At 50.0% G+C, this 15,826-nt stretch overlaps 11 non-coding genes across 11 annotated transcripts; all 11 read left to right on the forward strand.

Moving 5' to 3' along the window:
* The first annotated feature begins 2,833 nt into the window (after nucleotides 1-2,833).
* TRNAG-UCC (transfer RNA glycine (anticodon UCC)) lies at nucleotides 2,834-2,905 on the forward strand. Its single transcript has one exon. It is a non-coding gene; the product is annotated as a tRNA-Gly (tRNA).
* A 1,185-nt stretch (nucleotides 2,906-4,090) lies between these two features.
* On the forward strand, nucleotides 4,091-4,162 carry TRNAG-UCC (transfer RNA glycine (anticodon UCC)). Its single transcript has one exon. It is a non-coding gene; the product is annotated as a tRNA-Gly (tRNA).
* A 1,362-nt stretch (nucleotides 4,163-5,524) lies between these two features.
* TRNAG-UCC (transfer RNA glycine (anticodon UCC)) lies at nucleotides 5,525-5,596 on the forward strand. Its single transcript has one exon. It is a non-coding gene; the product is annotated as a tRNA-Gly (tRNA).
* A 1,185-nt stretch (nucleotides 5,597-6,781) lies between these two features.
* Nucleotides 6,782-6,853, forward strand: TRNAG-UCC (transfer RNA glycine (anticodon UCC)). The gene has a single exon. It is a non-coding gene; the product is annotated as a tRNA-Gly (tRNA).
* A 1,185-nt stretch (nucleotides 6,854-8,038) lies between these two features.
* TRNAG-UCC (transfer RNA glycine (anticodon UCC)) lies at nucleotides 8,039-8,110 on the forward strand. The gene has a single exon. It is a non-coding gene; the product is annotated as a tRNA-Gly (tRNA).
* A 1,185-nt stretch (nucleotides 8,111-9,295) lies between these two features.
* TRNAG-UCC (transfer RNA glycine (anticodon UCC)) lies at nucleotides 9,296-9,367 on the forward strand. Its single transcript has one exon. It is a non-coding gene; the product is annotated as a tRNA-Gly (tRNA).
* A 1,187-nt stretch (nucleotides 9,368-10,554) lies between these two features.
* On the forward strand, nucleotides 10,555-10,626 carry TRNAG-UCC (transfer RNA glycine (anticodon UCC)). The gene has a single exon. It is a non-coding gene; the product is annotated as a tRNA-Gly (tRNA).
* Nucleotides 10,627-11,811: 1,185 nt separating this feature from the next.
* On the forward strand, nucleotides 11,812-11,883 carry TRNAG-UCC (transfer RNA glycine (anticodon UCC)). Its single transcript has one exon. It is a non-coding gene; the product is annotated as a tRNA-Gly (tRNA).
* Nucleotides 11,884-13,068: 1,185 nt separating this feature from the next.
* TRNAG-UCC (transfer RNA glycine (anticodon UCC)) lies at nucleotides 13,069-13,140 on the forward strand. Its single transcript has one exon. It is a non-coding gene; the product is annotated as a tRNA-Gly (tRNA).
* Nucleotides 13,141-14,325: 1,185 nt separating this feature from the next.
* Nucleotides 14,326-14,397, forward strand: TRNAG-UCC (transfer RNA glycine (anticodon UCC)). The gene has a single exon. It is a non-coding gene; the product is annotated as a tRNA-Gly (tRNA).
* A 1,185-nt stretch (nucleotides 14,398-15,582) lies between these two features.
* Nucleotides 15,583-15,654, forward strand: TRNAG-UCC (transfer RNA glycine (anticodon UCC)). Its single transcript has one exon. It is a non-coding gene; the product is annotated as a tRNA-Gly (tRNA).
* The last annotated feature ends 172 nt before the right edge of the window (nucleotides 15,655-15,826 follow it).

The following is a 15,826-nucleotide window of genomic DNA, read 5'->3' on the forward strand; positions in this document are numbered from 1 at the left end:
TCAAATTATGTTTTTGTGTCATGGCATTAGGGCACAAAGAGCTGTAAGTGCCTGGATGCAATGTCATTCCTTGAACTTGCTGCCTCGTTCCACTCTTGCGCTAAATAGGAGAGGGTCCCAGCCCAGCCAACAAAATGCACTGTTCAATCAAACCAAACTTAAAACCAAGCTCCTTTTTTTAGGGGTCCCGGGGAAATGTTGGGCTGACCGGCAAGACCTCATGATGCGAACTGCTTCTGCGTCAAACGCAAGCTTTTTTCATTCCCAGCCAATGACTTATTCTTATTTCTAAGGGCCGCTCCATCAGATAGCCCAGACAGGCAGGCGTTGGTGGTATAGTGGTGAGCATAGCTGCCTTCCAAGCAGTTGACCCGGGTTTGATTCCCGGCCAACGCAGATCAAATCTTTAAATTGTTCAAAATGCATTTTTTGGAAATCAGACTCATGCTGAAAGCAAAGCTGACACACTTTTCGTGAAAATCAAAACCCCATCCAGGAAAGGTTCTTGCATCCTAGTTTCTGCAACTGTCTATCGGTGAGGGGATTGAAGCGAGCAGGGCTCCTGGCCCCTCCCCGACAAAGCCCTGACGAAGGCCTGACAAAGGCCTATTCGCCTTGCCCTGACGGGCCTTGGTCCCAGCAGGCCACCGAGCACAGCACCTCAGCCTATTAGAGTGAGGTTTCAGGATCTCTCTCATCCTGTAAACCAACATACTGAAGAAGGTGAAACGTGTGGCTGCGCTCCTCACATGCTGAAGCAGCAGCAGCCCTTTCCCTGAAGCAAAGTTCCTTCATTCCTCCCTCCCATAACCCTTAGCAGGGGATTTATGGTAATTGAGTTGAGTTTCCAAACTGGCCCTTCCTTCCTTCCTTCCCATATCTGCCAGCTCGAGAAGGCTTGTTTTGTTGCACCTGGGAAGTAAAGTATCTATTTGCGAGAGAGAGAGAATGAGAGAGAGAGACAGAGAGAGAGAGACAGAGAGAGAAGGGGAAGGGGTGTTGGCAGTTAGGGTGTGAGCTAGAGAAATGAGGCCTGTCTGCAAAAGGCCATGGGATGGGAGTGCGTGGTTGCAGGTTGTTTGGCTTTGTAAGGCCTACTGCCCGCTTCACTCGAAACTGGGTCTAGGGTTGTCGGTTTGTAGGCTGTAAAAGCCCAGAAAAGCTCTTGTTCTCCAACCAGCAGAGTGGCGCAGCGGAAGCGTGCTGGGCCCATAACCCAGAGGTCGATGGATCGAAACCATCCTCTGCTAACTTTTTTCAAATTATGTTTTTGTGTCATGGCATTAGGGCACAAAGAGCTGTAAGTGCCTGGATGCAATGTCATTCCTTGAACTTGCTGCCTCGTTCCACTCTTGCGCTAAATAGGAGAGGGTCCCAGCCCAGCCAACAAAATGTACTGTTCAATCAAACCAAACTTAAAACCAAGCTCCTTTTTTAAGGGGTCCCGGGGAAATGTTGGGCTGACCGGCAAGACCTCATGATGCGAACTGCTTCTGCGTCAAACGCAAGCTTTTTTCATTCCCAGCCAATGACTTATTCTTATTTCTAAGGGCCGCTCCATCAGATAGCCCAGACAGGCAGGCGTTGGTGGTATAGTGGTGAGCATAGCTGCCTTCCAAGCAGTTGACCCGGGTTCCCGGCCAACGCAGATCAAATCTTTAAATTGTTCAAAATGCATTTTTTGGAAATCAGACTCATGCTGAAAGCAAAGCTGACACACTTTTCGTGAAAATCAAAACCCCATCCAGGAAAGGTTCTTGCATCCTAGTTTCTGCAACTGTCTATCGGTGAGGGGATTGAAGCGAGCAGGGCTCCTGGCCCCTCCCCGACAAAGCCCTGACGAAGGCCTGACAAAGGCCTATTCGCCTTGCCCTGACGGGCCTTGGTCCCAGCAGGCCACCGAGCACAGCACCTCAGCCTATTAGAGTGAGGTTTCAGGATCTCTCTCATCCTGTAAACCAACATACTGAAGAAGGTGAAACGTGTGGCTGCGCTCCTCACATGCTGAAGCAGCAGCAGCCCTTTCCCTGAAGCAAAGTTCCTTCATTCCTCCCTCCCATAACCCTTAGCAGGGGATTTATGGTAATTGAGTTGAGTTTCCAAACTGGCCCTTCCTTCCTTCCTTCCCATATCTGCCAGCTCGAGAAGGCTTGTTTTGTTGCACCTGGGAAGTAAAGTATCTATTTGCGAGAGAGAGAGAATGAGAGAGAGAGACAGAGAGAGAGAGACAGAGAGAGAAGGGGAAGGGGTGTTGGCAGTTAGGGTGTGAGCTAGAGAAATGAGGCCTGTCTGCAAAAGGCCATGGGATGGGAGTGCGTGGTTGCAGGTTGTTTGGCTTTGTAAGGCCTACTGCCCGCTTCACTCGAAACTGGGTCTAGGGTTGTCGGTTTGTAGGCTGTAAAAGCCCAGAAAAGCTCTTGTTCTCCAACCAGCAGAGTGGCGCAGCGGAAGCGTGCTGGGCCCATAACCCAGAGGTCGATGGATCGAAACCATCCTCTGCTAACTTTTTTCAAATTATGTTTTTGTGTCATGGCATTAGGGCACAAAGAGCTGTAAGTGCCTGGATGCAATGTCATTCCTTGAACTTGCTGCCTCGTTCCACTCTTGCGCTAAATAGGAGAGGGTCCCAGCCCAGCCAACAAAATGTACTGTTCAATCAAACCAAACTTAAAACCAAGCTCCTTTTTTAAGGGGTCCCGGGGAAATGTTGGGCTGACCGGCAAGACCTCATGATGCGAACTGCTTCTGCGTCAAATGCAAGCTTTTTTCATTCCCAGCCAATGACTTATTCTTATTTCTAAGGGCCGCTCCATCAGATAGTCCAGACAGGCAGGCGTTGGTGGTATAGTGGTGAGCATAGCTGCCTTCCAAGCAGTTGACCCGGGTTCGATTCCCGGCCAACGCAGATCAAATCTTTAAATTGTTCAAAATGCATTTTTTGGAAATCAGACTCATGCTGAAAGCAAAGCTGACACACTTTTCGTGAAAATCAAAACCCCATCCAGGAAAGGTTCTTGCATCCTAGTTTCTGCAACTGTCTATCGGTGAGGGGATTGAAGCGAGCAGGGCTCCTGGCCCCTCCCCGACAAAGCCCTGACGAAGGCCTGACAAAGGCCTATTCGCCTTGCCCTGACGGGCCTTGGTCCCAGCAGGCCACCGAGCACAGCACCTCAGCCTATTAGAGTGAGGTTTCAGGATCTCTCTCATCCTGTAAACCAACATACTGAAGAAGGTGAAACGTGTGGCTGCGCTCCTCACATGCTGAAGCAGCAGCAGCCCTTTCCCTGAAGCAAAGTTCCTTCATTCCTCCCTCCCATAACCCTTAGCAGGGGATTTATGGTAATTGAGTTGAGTTTCCAAACTGGCCCTTCCTTCCTTCCTTCCCATATCTGCCAGCTCGAGAAGGCTTGTTTTGTTGCACCTGGGAAGTAAAGTATCTATTTGCGAGAGAGAGAGAATGAGAGAGAGAGACAGAGAGAGAGAGACAGAGAGAGAAGGGGAAGGGGTGTTGGCAGTTAGGGTGTGAGCTAGAGAAATGAGGCCTGTCTGCAAAAGGCCATGGGATGGGAGTGCGTGGTTGCAGGTTGTTTGGCTTTGTAAGGCCTACTGCCCGCTTCACTCGAAACTGGGTCTAGGGTTGTCGGTTTGTAGGCTGTAAAAGCCCAGAAAAGCTCTTGTTCTCCAACCAGCAGAGTGGCGCAGCGGAAGCGTGCTGGGCCCATAACCCAGAGGTCGATGGATCGAAACCATCCTCTGCTAACTTTTTTCAAATTATGTTTTTGTGTCATGGCATTAGGGCACAAAGAGCTGTAAGTGCCTGGATGCAATGTCATTCCTTGAACTTGCTGCCTCGTTCCACTCTTGCGCTAAATAGGAGAGGGTCCCAGCCCAGCCAACAAAATGTACTGTTCAATCAAACCAAACTTAAAACCAAGCTCCTTTTTTAAGGGGTCCCGGGGAAATGTTGGGCTGACCGGCAAGACCTCATGATGCGAACTGCTTCTGCGTCAAACGCAAGCTTTTTTCATTCCCAGCCAATGACTTATTCTTATTTCTAAGGGCCGCTCCATCAGATAGCCCAGACAGGCAGGCGTTGGTGGTATAGTGGTGAGCATAGCTGCCTTCCAAGCAGTTGACCCGGGTTCGATTCCCGGCCAACGCAGATCAAATCTTTAAATTGTTCAAAATGCATTTTTTGGAAATCAGACTCATGCTGAAAGCAAAGCTGACACACTTTTCGTGAAAATCAAAACCCCATCCAGGAAAGGTTCTTGCATCCTAGTTTCTGCAACTGTCTATCGGTGAGGGGATTGAAGCGAGCAGGGCTCCTGGCCCCTCCCCGACAAAGCCCTGACGAAGGCCTGACAAAGGCCTATTCGCCTTGCCCTGACGGGCCTTGGTCCCAGCAGGCTCCTGGCCCCTCCCCGACAAAGCCCTGACGAAGGCCTGACAAAGGCCTATTCGCCTTGCCCTGACGGGCCTTGGTCCCAGCAGGCCACCGAGCACAGCACCTCAGCCTATTAGAGTGAGGTTTCAGGATCTCTCTCATCCTGTAAACCAACATACTGAAGAAGGTGAAACGTGTGGCTGCGCTCCTCACATGCTGAAGCAGCAGCAGCCCTTTCCCTGAAGCAAAGTTCCTTCATTCCTCCCTCCCATAACCCTTAGCAGGGGATTTATGGTAATTGAGTTGAGTTTCCAAACTGGCCCTTCCTTCCCTGAAGCAAAGTTCCTTCATTCCTCCCTCCCATAACCCTTAGCAGGGGATTTATGGTAATTGAGTTGAGTTTCCAAACTGGCCCTTCCTTCCTTCCTTCCCATATCTGCCAGCTCGAGAAGGCTTGTTTTGTTGCACCTGGGAAGTAAAGTATCTATTTGCGAGAGAGAGAGAATGAGAGAGAGAGACAGAGAGAGAGAGACAGAGAGAGAAGGGGAAGGGGTGTTGGCAGTTAGGGTGTGAGCTAGAGAAATGAGGCCTGTCTGCAAAAGGCCATGGGATGGGAGTGCGTGGTTGCAGGTTGTTTGGCTTTGTAAGGCCTACTGCCCGCTTCACTCGAAACTGGGTCTAGGGTTGTCGGTTTGTAGGCTGTAAAAGCCCAGAAAAGCTCTTGTTCTCCAACCAGCAGAGTGGCGCAGCGGAAGCGTGCTGGGCCCATAACCCAGAGGTCGATGGATCGAAACCATCCTCTGCTAACTTTTTTCAAATTATGTTTTTGTGTCATGGCATTAGGGCACAAAGAGCTGTAAGTGCCTGGATGCAATGTCATTCCTTGAACTTGCTGCCTCGTTCCACTCTTGCGCTAAATAGGAGAGGGTCCCAGCCCAGCCAACAAAATGTACTGTTCAATCAAACCAAACTTAAAACCAAGCTCCTTTTTTAAGGGGTCCCGGGGAAATGTTGGGCTGACCGGCAAGACCTCATGATGCGAACTGCTTCTGCGTCAAACGCAAGCTTTTTTCATTCCCAGCCAATGACTTATTCTTATTTCTAAGGGCCGCTCCATCAGATAGCCCAGACAGGCAGGCGTTGGTGGTATAGTGGTGAGCATAGCTGCCTTCCAAGCAGTTGACCCGGGTTCGATTCCCGGCCAACGCAGATCAAATCTTTAAATTGTTCAAAATGCATTTTTTGGAAATCAGACTCATGCTGAAAGCAAAGCTGACACACTTTTCGTGAAAATCAAAACCCCATCCAGGAAAGGTTCTTGCATCCTAGTTTCTGCAACTGTCTATCGGTGAGGGGATTGAAGCGAGCAGGGCTCCTGGCCCCTCCCCGACAAAGCCCTGACGAAGGCCTGACAAAGGCCTATTCGCCTTGCCCTGACGGGCCTTGGTCCCAGCAGGCCACCGAGCACAGCACCTCAGCCTATTAGAGTGAGGTTTCAGGATCTCTCTCATCCTGTAAACCAACATACTGAAGAAGGTGAAACGTGTGGCTGCGCTCCTCACATGCTGAAGCAGCAGCAGCCCTTTCCCTGAAGCAAAGTTCCTTCATTCCTCCCTCCCATAACCCTTAGCAGGGGATTTATGGTAATTGAGTTGAGTTTCCAAACTGGCCCTTCCTTCCTTCCTTCCCATATCTGCCAGCTCGAGAAGGCTTGTTTTGTTGCACCTGGGAAGTAAAGTATCTATTTGCGAGAGAGAGAGAATGAGAGAGAGAGACAGAGAGAGAGAGACAGAGAGAGAAGGGGAAGGGGTGTTGGCAGTTAGGGTGTGAGCTAGAGAAATGAGGCCTGTCTGCAAAAGGCCATGGGATGGGAGTGCGTGGTTGCAGGTTGTTTGGCTTTGTAAGGCCTACTGCCCGCTTCACTCGAAACTGGGTCTAGTGTTGTCGGTTTGTAGGCTGTAAAAGCCCAGAAAAGCTCTTGTTCTCCAACCAGCAGAGTGGCGCAGCGGAAGCGTGCTGGGCCCATAACCCAGAGGTCGATGGATCGAAACCATCCTCTGCTAACTTTTTTCAAATTATGTTTTTGTGTCATGGCATTAGGGCACAAAGAGCTGTAAGTGCCTGGATGCAATGTCATTCCTTGAACTTGCTGCCTCGTTCCACTCTTGCGCTAAATAGGAGAGGGTCCCAGCCCAGCCAACAAAATGTACTGTTCAATCAAACCAAACTTAAAACCAAGCTCCTTTTTTAAGGGGTCCCGGGGAAATGTTGGGCTGACCGGCAAGACCTCATGATGCGAACTGCTTCTGCGTCAAATGCAAGCTTTTTTCATTCCCAGCCAATGACTTATTCTTATTTCTAAGGGCCGCTCCATCAGATAGTCCAGACAGGCAGGCGTTGGTGGTATAGTGGTGAGCATAGCTGCCTTCCAAGCAGTTGACCCGGGTTCGATTCCCGGCCAACGCAGATCAAATCTTTAAATTGTTCAAAATGCATTTTTTGGAAATCAGACTCATGCTGAAAGCAAAGCTGACACACTTTTCGTGAAAATCAAAACCCCATCCAGGAAAGGTTCTTGCATCCTAGTTTCTGCAACTGTCTATCGGTGAGGGGATTGAAGCGAGCAGGGCTCCTGGCCCCTCCCCGACAAAGCCCTGACGAAGGCCTGACAAAGGCCTATTCGCCTTGCCCTGACGGGCCTTGGTCCCAGCAGGCCACCGAGCACAGCACCTCAGCCTATTAGAGTGAGGTTTCAGGATCTCTCTCATCCTGTAAACCAACATACTGAAGAAGGTGAAACGTGTGGCTGCGCTCCTCACATGCTGAAGCAGCAGCAGCCCTTTCCCTGAAGCAAAGTTCCTTCATTCCTCCCTCCCATAACCCTTAGCAGGGGATTTATGGTAATTGAGTTGAGTTTCCAAACTGGCCCTTCCTTCCTTCCTTCCCATATCTGCCAGCTCGAGAAGGCTTGTTTTGTTGCACCTGGGAAGTAAAGTATCTATTTGCGAGAGAGAGAGAATGAGAGAGAGAGACAGAGAGAGAGAGACAGAGAGAGAAGGGGAAGGGGTGTTGGCAGTTAGGGTGTGAGCTAGAGAAATGAGGCCTGTCTGCAAAAGGCCATGGGATGGGAGTGCGTGGTTGCAGGTTGTTTGGCTTTGTAAGGCCTACTGCCCGCTTCACTCGAAACTGGGTCTAGGGTTGTCGGTTTGTAGGCTGTAAAAGCCCAGAAAAGCTCTTGTTCTCCAACCAGCAGAGTGGCGCAGCGGAAGCGTGCTGGGCCCATAACCCAGAGGTCGATGGATCGAAACCATCCTCTGCTAACTTTTTTCAAATTATGTTTTTGTGTCATGGCATTAGGGCACAAAGAGCTGTAAGTGCCTGGATGCAATGTCATTCCTTGAACTTGCTGCCTCGTTCCACTCTTGCGCTAAATAGGAGAGGGTCCCAGCCCAGCCAACAAAATGTACTGTTCAATCAAACCAAACTTAAAACCAAGCTCCTTTTTTAAGGGGTCCCGGGGAAATGTTGGGCTGACCGGCAAGACCTCATGATGCGAACTGCTTCTGCGTCAAATGCAAGCTTTTTTCATTCCCAGCCAATGACTTATTCTTATTTCTAAGGGCCGCTCCATCAGATAGTCCAGACAGGCAGGCGTTGGTGGTATAGTGGTGAGCATAGCTGCCTTCCAAGCAGTTGACCCGGGTTCGATTCCCGGCCAACGCAGATCAAATCTTTAAATTGTTCAAAATGCATTTTTTGGAAATCAGACTCATGCTGAAAGCAAAGCTGACACACTTTTCGTGAAAATCAAAACCCCATCCAGGAAAGGTTTTTGCATCCTAGTTTCTGCAACTGTCTATCGGTGAGGGGATTGAAGCGAGCAGGGCTCCTGGCCCCTCCCCGACAAAGCCCTGACGAAGGCCTGACAAAGGCCTATTCGCCTTGCCCTGACGGGCCTTGGTCCCAGCAGGCCACCGAGCACAGCACCTCAGCCTATTAGAGTGAGGTTTCAGGATCTCTCTCATCCTGTAAACCAACATACTGAAGAAGGTGAAACGTGTGGCTGCGCTCCTCACATGCTGAAGCAGCAGCAGCCCTTTCCCTGAAGCAAAGTTCCTTCATTCCTCCCTCCCATAACCCTTAGCAGGGGATTTATGGTAATTGAGTTGAGTTTCCAAACTGGCCCTTCCTTCCTTCCTTCCCATATCTGCCAGCTCGAGAAGGCTTGTTTTGTTGCACCTGGGAAGTAAAGTATCTATTTGCGAGAGAGAGAGAATGAGAGAGAGAGACAGAGAGAGAGAGACAGAGAGAGAAGGGGAAGGGGTGTTGGCAGTTAGGGTGTGAGCTAGAGAAATGAGGCCTGTCTGCAAAAGGCCATGGGATGGGAGTGCGTGGTTGCAGGTTGTTTGGCTTTGTAAGGCCTACTGCCCGCTTCACTCGAAACTGGGTCTAGGGTTGTCGGTTTGTAGGCTGTAAAAGCCCAGAAAAGCTCTTGTTCTCCAACCAGCAGAGTGGCGCAGCGGAAGCGTGCTGGGCCCATAACCCAGAGGTCGATGGATCGAAACCATCCTCTGCTAACTTTTTTCAAATTATGTTTTTGTGTCATGGCATTAGGGCACAAAGAGCTGTAAGTGCCTGGATGCAATGTCATTCCTTGAACTTGCTGCCTCGTTCCACTCTTGCGCTAAATAGGAGAGGGTCCCAGCCCAGCCAACAAAATGTACTGTTCAATCAAACCAAACTTAAAACCAAGCTCCTTTTTTAAGGGGTCCCGGGGAAATGTTGGGCTGACCGGCAAGACCTCATGATGCGAACTGCTTCTGCGTCAAACGCAAGCTTTTTTCATTCCCAGCCAATGACTTATTCTTATTTCTAAGGGCCGCTCCATCAGATAGCCCAGACAGGCAGGCGTTGGTGGTATAGTGGTGAGCATAGCTGCCTTCCAAGCAGTTGACCCGGGTTCGATTCCCGGCCAACGCAGATCAAATCTTTAAATTGTTCAAAATGCATTTTTTGGAAATCAGACTCATGCTGAAAGCAAAGCTGACACACTTTTCGTGAAAATCAAAACCCCATCCAGGAAAGGTTCTTGCATCCTAGTTTCTGCAACTGTCTATCGGTGAGGGGATTGAAGCGAGCAGGGCTCCTGGCCCCTCCCCGACAAAGCCCTGACGAAGGCCTGACAAAGGCCTATTCGCCTTGCCCTGACGGGCCTTGGTCCCAGCAGGCCACCGAGCACAGCACCTCAGCCTATTAGAGTGAGGTTTCAGGATCTCTCTCATCCTGTAAACCAACATACTGAAGAAGGTGAAACGTGTGGCTGCGCTCCTCACATGCTGAAGCAGCAGCAGCCCTTTCCCTGAAGCAAAGTTCCTTCATTCCTCCCTCCCATAACCCTTAGCAGGGGATTTATGGTAATTGAGTTGAGTTTCCAAACTGGCCCTTCCTTCCTTCCTTCCCATATCTGCCAGCTCGAGAAGGCTTGTTTTGTTGCACCTGGGAAGTAAAGTATCTATTTGCGAGAGAGAGAGAGAATGAGAGAGAGAGACAGAGAGAGAGAGACAGAGAGAGAAGGGGAAGGGGTGTTGGCAGTTAGGGTGTGAGCTAGAGAAATGAGGCCTGTCTGCAAAAGGCCATGGGATGGGAGTGCGTGGTTGCAGGTTGTTTGGCTTTGTAAGGCCTACTGCCCGCTTCACTCGAAACTGGGTCTAGGGTTGTCGGTTTGTAGGCTGTAAAAGCCCAGAAAAGCTCTTGTTCTCCAACCAGCAGAGTGGCGCAGCGGAAGCGTGCTGGGCCCATAACCCAGAGGTCGATGGATCGAAACCATCCTCTGCTAACTTTTTTCAAATTATGTTTTTGTGTCATGGCATTAGGGCACAAAGAGCTGTAAGTGCCTGGATGCAATGTCATTCCTTGAACTTGCTGCCTCGTTCCACTCTTGCGCTAAATAGGAGAGGGTCCCAGCCCAGCCAACAAAATGTACTGTTCAATCAAACCAAACTTAAAACCAAGCTCCTTTTTTAAGGGGTCCCGGGGAAATGTTGGGCTGACCGGCAAGACCTCATGATGCGAACTGCTTCTGCGTCAAACGCAAGCTTTTTTCATTCCCAGCCAATGACTTATTCTTATTTCTAAGGGCCGCTCCATCAGATAGCCCAGACAGGCAGGCGTTGGTGGTATAGTGGTGAGCATAGCTGCCTTCCAAGCAGTTGACCCGGGTTCGATTCCCGGCCAACGCAGATCAAATCTTTAAATTGTTCAAAATGCATATTTTGGAAATCAGACTCATGCTGAAAGCAAAGCTGACACACTTTTCGTGAAAATCAAAACCCCATCCAGGAAAGGTTCTTGCATCCTAGTTTCTGCAACTGTCTATCGGTGAGGGGATTGAAGCGAGCAGGGCTCCTGGCCCCTCCCCGACAAAGCCCTGACGAAGGCCTGACAAAGGCCTATTCGCCTTGCCCTGACGGGCCTTGGTCCCAGCAGGCCACCGAGCACAGCACCTCAGCCTATTAGAGTGAGGTTTCAGGATCTCTCTCATCCTGTAAACCAACATACTGAAGAAGGTGAAACGTGTGGCTGCGCTCCTCACATGCTGAAGCAGCAGCAGCCCTTTCCCTGAAGCAAAGTTCCTTCATTCCTCCCTCCCATAACCCTTAGCAGGGGATTTATGGTAATTGAGTTGAGTTTCCAAACTGGCCCTTCCTTCCTTCCTTCCCATATCTGCCAGCTCGAGAAGGCTTGTTTTGTTGCACCTGGGAAGTAAAGTATCTATTTGCGAGAGAGAGAGAATGAGAGAGAGAGACAGAGAGAGAGAGACAGAGAGAGAAGGGGAAGGGGTGTTGGCAGTTAGGGTGTGAGCTAGAGAAATGAGGCCTGTCTGCAAAAGGCCATGGGATGGGAGTGCGTGGTTGCAGGTTGTTTGGCTTTGTAAGGCCTACTGCCCGCTTCACTCGAAAATGGGTCTAGGGTTGTCGGTTTGTAGGCTGTAAAAGCCCAGAAAAGCTTTTGTTCTCCAACCAGCAGAGTGGCGCAGCGGAAGCGTGCTGGGCCCATAACCCAGAGGTCGATGGATCGAAACCATCCTCTGCTAACTTTTTTCAAATTATGTTTTTGTGTCATGGCATTAGGGCACAAAGAGCTGTAAGTGCCTGGATGCAATGTCATTCCTTGAACTTGCTGCCTCGTTCCACTCTTGCGCTAAATAGGAGAGGGTCCCAGCCCAGCCAACAAAATGTACTGTTCAATCAAACCAAACTTAAAACCAAGCTCCTTTTTTAAGGGGTCCCGGGGAAATGTTGGGCTGACCGGCAAGACCTCATGATGCGAACTGCTTCTGCGTCAAACGCAAGCTTTTTTCATTCCCAGCCAATGACTTATTCTTATTTCTAAGGGCCGCTCCATCAGATAGCCCAGACAGGCAGGCGTTGGTGGTATAGTGGTGAGCATAGCTGCCTTCCAAGCAGTTGACCCGGGTTCGATTCCCGGCCAACGCAGATCAAATCTTTAAATTGTTCAAAATGCATATTTTGGAAATCAGACTCATGCTGAAAGCAAAGCTGACACACTTTTCGTGAAAATCAAAACCCCATCCAGGAAAGGTTCTTGCATCCTAGTTTCTGCAACTGTCTATCGGTGAGGGGATTGAAGCGAGCAGGGCTCCTGGCCCCTCCCCGACAAAGCCCTGACGAAGGCCTGACAAAGGCCTATTCGCCTTGCCCTGACGGGCCTTGGTCCCAGCAGGCCACCGAGCACAGCACCTCAGCCTATTAGAGTGAGGTTTCAGGATCTCTCTCATCCTGTAAACCAACATACTGAAGAAGGTGAAACGTGTGGCTGCGCTCCTCACATGCTGAAGCAGCAGCAGCCCTTTCCCTGAAGCAAAGTTCCTTCATTCCTCCCTCCCATAACCCTTAGCAGGGGATTTATGGTAATTGAGTTGAGTTTCCAAACTGGCCCTTCCTTCCTTCCTTCCCATATCTGCCAGCTCGAGAAGGCTTGTTTTGTTGCACCTGGGAAGTAAAGTATCTATTTGCGAGAGAGAGAGAATGAGAGAGAGAGACAGAGAGAGAGAGACAGAGAGAGAAGGGGAAGGGGTGTTGGCAGTTAGGGTGTGAGCTAGAGAAATGAGGCCTGTCTGCAAAAGGCCATGGGATGGGAGTGCGTGGTTGCAGGTTGTTTGGCTTTGTAAGGCCTACTGCCCGCTTCACTCGAAAATGGGTCTAGGGTTGTCGGTTTGTAGGCTGTAAAAGCCCAGAAAAGCTTTTGTTCTCCAACCAGCAGAGTGGCGCAGCGGAAGCGTGCTGGGCCCATAACCCAGAGGTCGATGGATCGAAACCATCCTCTGCTAACTTTTTTCAAATTATGTTTTTGTGTCATGGCATTAGGGCACAAAGAGCTGTAAGTGCCTGGATGCAATGTCATTCCTTGAACTTGCTGCCTCGTTCCACTCTTGCGCTAAATAGGAGAGGGTCCCAGCCCAGCCAACAAAATGCACTGTTCAATCAAACCAAACTTAAAACCAAGCTCCTTTTTTAAGGGGTCCCGGGGAAATGTTGGGCTGACCGGCAAGACCTCATGATGCGAACTGCTTCTGCGTCAAACGCAAGCTTTTTTCATTCCCAGCCAATGACTTATTCTTATTTCTAAGGGCCGCTCCATCAGATAGCCCAGACAGGCAGGCGTTGGTGGTATAGTGGTGAGCATAGCTGCCTTCCAAGCAGTTGACCCGGGTTCGATTCCCGGCCAACGCAGATCAAATCTTTAAATTGTTCAAAATGCATATTTTGGAAATCAGACTCATGCTGAAAGCAAAGCTGACACACTTTTCGTGAAAATCAAAACCCCATCCAGGAAAGGTTCTTGCATCCTAGTTTCTGCAACTGTCTATCGGTGAGGGGATTGAAGCGAGCAGGGCTCCTGGCCCCTCCCCGACAAAGCCCTGACGAAGGCCTGACAAAGGCCTATTCGCCTTGCCCTGACGGGCCTTGGTCCCAACAGGCCACCGAGCACAGCACCTCAGCCTATTAGAGTGAGGTTTCAGGATCTCTCTCATCCTGTAAACCAACATACTGAAGAAGGTGAAACGTGTGGCTGCGCTCCTCACATGCTGAAGCAGCAGCAGCCCTTTCCCTGAAGCAAAGTTCCTTCATTCCTCCCTCCCATAACCCTTAGCAGGGGATTTATGGTAATTGAGTTGAGTTTCCAAACTGGCCCTTCCTTCCTTCCTTCCCATATCTGCCAGCTCGAGAAGGCTTGTTTTGTTGCTCCTGGGAAGTAAAGTATCTATTTGCGAGAGAGAGAGAATGAGAGAGAGAGACAGAGAGAGAGAGACAGAGAGAGAAGGGGAAGGGGTGTTGGCAGTTAGGGTGTGAGCTAGAGAAATGAGGCCTGTCTGCAAAAGGCCATGGGATGGGAGTGCGTGGTTGCAGGTTGTTTGGCTTTGTAAGGCCTACTGCCCGCTTCACTCGAAAATGGGTCTAGGGTTGTCGGTTTGTAGGCTGTAAAAGCCCAGAAAAGCTTTTGTTCTCCAACCAGCAGAGTGGCGCAGCGGAAGCGTGCTGGGCCCATAACCCAGAGGTCGATGGATCGAAACCATCCTCTGCTAACTTTTTTCAAATTATGTTTTTGTGTCATGGCATTAGGGCACAAAGAGCTGTAAGTGCCTGGATGCAATGTCATTCCTTGAACTTGCTGCCTCGTTCCACTCTTGCGCTAAATAGGAGAGGGTCCCAGCCCAGCCAACAAAATGCACTGTTCAATCAAACCAAACTTAAAACCAAGCTCCTTTTTTAAGGGGTCCCGGGGAAATGTTGGGCTGACCGGCAAGACCTCATGATGCGAACTGCTTCTGCGTCAAACGCAAGCTTTTTTCATTCCCAGCCAATGACTTATTCTTATTTCTAAGGGCCGCTCCATCAGATAGCCCAGACAGGCAGGCGTTGGTGGTATAGTGGTGAGCATAGCTGCCTTCCAAGCAGTTGACCCGGGTTCGATTCCCGGCCAACGCAGATCAAATCTTTAAATTGTTCAAAATGCATTTTTTGGAAATCAGACTCATGCTGAAAGCAAAGCTGACACACTTTTCGTGAAAATCAAAACCCCATCCAGGAAAGGTTCTTGCATCCTAGTTTCTGCAACTGTCTATCGGTGAGGGGATTGAAGCGAGCAGGGCTCCTGGCCCCTCACCGACAAAGCCCTGACGAAGGCCTGACAAAGGCCTATTCGCCTTGGCCTGACGGGCCTTGGTCCCAGCAGGCCACCGAGCACAGCACCTCAGCCTATTAGAGTGAGGTTTCAGGATCTCTCTCATCCTGTAAACCAACATACTGAAGAAGGTGAAACGTGTGGCTGCGCTCCTCACATGCTGAAGCAGCAGCAGCCCTTTCCCTGAAGCAAAGTTCCTTCATTCCTCCCTCCCATAACCCTTAGCAGGGGATTTATGGTAATTGAGTTGAGTTTCCAAACTGGCCCTTCCTTCCTTCCTTCCCATATCTGCCAGCTCGAGAAGGCTTGTTTTGTTGCACCTGGGAAGTAAAGTATCTATTTGCGAGAGAGAGAGAATGAGAGAGAGAGACAGAGAGAGAGAGACAGAGAGAGAAGGGGAAGGGGTGTTGGCAGTTAGGGTGTGAGCTAGAGAAATGAGGCCTGTCTGCAAAAGGCCATGGGATGGGAGTGCGTGGTTGCAGGTTGTTTGGCTTTGTAAGGCCTACTGCCTGCTTCACTCGAAACTGGGTCTAGGGTTGTCGGTTTGTAGGCTGTAAAAGCCCAGAAAAGCTCTTGTTCTCCAACCAGCAGAGTGGCGCAGCGGAAGCGTGCTGGGCCCATAACCCAGAGGTCGATGGATCGAAACCATCCTCTGCTAACTTTTTTCAAATTATGTTTTTGTGTCATGGCATTAGGGCACAAAGAGCTGTAAGTGCCTGGATGCAATGTCATTCCTTGAACTTGCTGCCTCGTTCCACTCTTGCGCTAAATAGGAGAGGGTCCCAGCCCAGCCAACAAAATGTACTGTTCAATCAAACCAAACTTAAAACCAAGCTCCTTTTTTAAGGGGTCCCGGGGAAATGTTGGGCTGACCGGCAAGACCTCATGATGCGAACTGCTTCTGCGTCAAATGCAAGCTTTTTTCATTCCCAGCCAATGACTTATTCTTATTTCTAAGGGCCGCTCCATCAGATAGTCCAGACAGGCAGGCGTTGGTGGTATAGTGGTGAGCATAGCTGCCTTCCAAGCAGTTGACCCGGGTTCGATTCCCGGCCAACGCAGATCAAATCTTTAAATTGTTCAAAATGCATTTTTTGGAAATCAGACTCATGCTGAAAGCAAAGCTGACACACTTTTCGTGAAAATCAAAACCCCATCCAGGAAAGGTTTTTGCATCCTAGTTTCTGCAACTGTCTATCGGTGAGGGGATTGAAGCGAGCAGGGCTCCTGGCC

Source organism: Ambystoma mexicanum, chromosome 6q (genome assembly GCF_040938575.1).
Source record: "Ambystoma mexicanum isolate Mex_15411 chromosome 6q, UKY_AmexF1_1, whole genome shotgun sequence".
Classification (NCBI taxonomy): domain Eukaryota; kingdom Metazoa; phylum Chordata; class Amphibia; order Caudata; family Ambystomatidae; genus Ambystoma; species Ambystoma mexicanum.